The sequence below is a fragment of the Hippocampus comes genome, unplaced genomic scaffold (genome assembly GCF_001891065.2).
Source record: "Hippocampus comes isolate QL1 unplaced genomic scaffold, H_comes_QL1_v1.1 scaffold208, whole genome shotgun sequence".
Taxonomy (NCBI): domain Eukaryota; kingdom Metazoa; phylum Chordata; class Actinopteri; order Syngnathiformes; family Syngnathidae; genus Hippocampus; species Hippocampus comes.
Window position 1 is genome coordinate 88371 of NW_017805459.1, and position 1755 is coordinate 90125.

Genomic DNA, 1755 nt, shown 5'->3' on the forward strand with positions numbered 1-1755 from the left:
TTTAAACCATGCGGGCTGGCAGAATGGACAGTGGTACATACTGCAACATGTGTTGCATTTTTGCAGCTCAGGGACAGATGTCCCTCGTTGTATTGTGACATGCATCTGGAAAATAAAGAGAATGAATTGTGAAATCTACCATGTCAATATAATTCTACAGAAAACTAAGGCCAGAATAATAAAACTATGATTTTTTTTTATTGCTACTGTCAAAAGTATTAGGTATCCCATACGACGTTGGGTGTTTTTCCCAGTGCTTTTTAAAGTCACAAAGAAACGAGGAGGACATTAATATAGAGGTACAGGGAAAATAATGTTCCGTAAAATTCTGCATTAGCACAGATGCGTTTAAATCTAATATTTTAAACTGATCAACATGACTCAATACGCAGTCAATTTTTAATTGAATGCACATATTTTGCGCATTTAGCACTTCTTTGACGGAGCCCAAAGCCCTTTAAAAATGACCAGTATTTACGCATTCACAAACATACATATATCCGAAATTAAATAATTAATGTCAACATCGTTTTGACATTATCATCTAATTCATAAACAACTAGGCGTGCTAAAACATTTCATCCTCACTTGCGCTATATATTCTATCGTCGAGAGAATGTGAGTGTAGCCGGGATTCAAGTTGGCATAAAGTTTTCATTGACGCTCGTCGACTGAATATTACAGTCATAGTTGTTGTCGTGAATTAAAATAACACAACTCCGTTTTATTTTGGGTTGATTTTGCTGTTAAATTATCTTACAATTACAGGGCCTTTTAAACTTTTTAAGATCCACATGCGACTTACTTTGGAATCGGGCATCATCCTTCTGACGTCATATCCGGCGCAAAGTTACTTGCCTAAACCTACCTTTGCCTGAATCGGCCTCCTCCGGGTCTGCAGCTGGACCCTTCTCATTGAAAGGGTATGCGCCGCGCTTGATTCACGGGGCGCTGAAATGTAGGAACCTAAATAAATGAACGTCCTCAATTAATGCTTTCATGCAAATGTGCTGCACATGAAAGTTAAGATAAGAAGATAAGAACACCTTTATTTGTCCCACAATGGAGAAATTTGCGAAACAACAAATGTACTTTAATAGTTGACAACGTACCGTGCGTTTGACTCGAAGGGAAGTTTTACATGTATCGATTCGATACATGATCTGTGATCTGCTAGGATATAAAATCTGTGGTCATCCAAACCTTTCATCACACTGAGTGAGAATAAATATGAAAGATTATAAAATATTGGATTGATGTTGATTTGATTCCTTTTCAAGGTGTTATAATATCGTTATTCTTCGATGTAAAAAAAAACCTTTTATAATAACAAAACACTAATTGTTAAAATAAGACTTTATTTCACATTTTCAGCTCGTGTTGTGCCGCGGGATTTTTTCAGCGACAGAAATATGCCTTGGCTGGAAAAAGACACTGCTGTAGATCATGGCATGTCAACGAAGAGGACCGGTCATGACCGCGGAAGAGAAAGTGAAACGCACCCGATAAAGCCAAGCTGGTTACATCATACGAAACATTCAGGAGACACTTGGAGTCGCAAAGACTCAAATCTACAAGACTTTCTGCCAATTTCCCTGCTCAGAGTGAATCGCTTGCGGCTCCCCAGAGGCGAGGCAATGGAAGGTTTCCAGAATGTTTCCTCGAATGCTTTACCTGTTTTGGTGCGAAAAACCTTCCGCTAACTGCACCGCTAAATCGGGACAATGCGAGCTCCACGGCGCAAACTATGGCCAT

General features: G+C 39.1%; 1 long non-coding RNA gene across 2 annotated transcripts in view; it reads right to left on the reverse strand.

Annotated features, from left to right (window-relative positions):
* Positions 1 to 1289, reverse strand: part of LOC109518655 (uncharacterized) — a 21547-nt gene extending 20258 nt beyond the window's left edge. The window contains exons 1-2 of one of the 2 annotated variants that reach the window (XR_002168802.1): positions 806 to 1289; positions 8 to 105 (exon numbers count right to left, since the gene is read on the reverse strand). This is a non-coding gene — a long non-coding RNA (uncharacterized LOC109518655). Of the gene's footprint in view, positions 1 to 7; positions 106 to 760 lie in introns of both variants that reach the window. The other variant, XR_002168801.1, reaches the window with a different exon arrangement.
* Between the last annotated feature and the right edge of the window lie 466 nt (positions 1290 to 1755).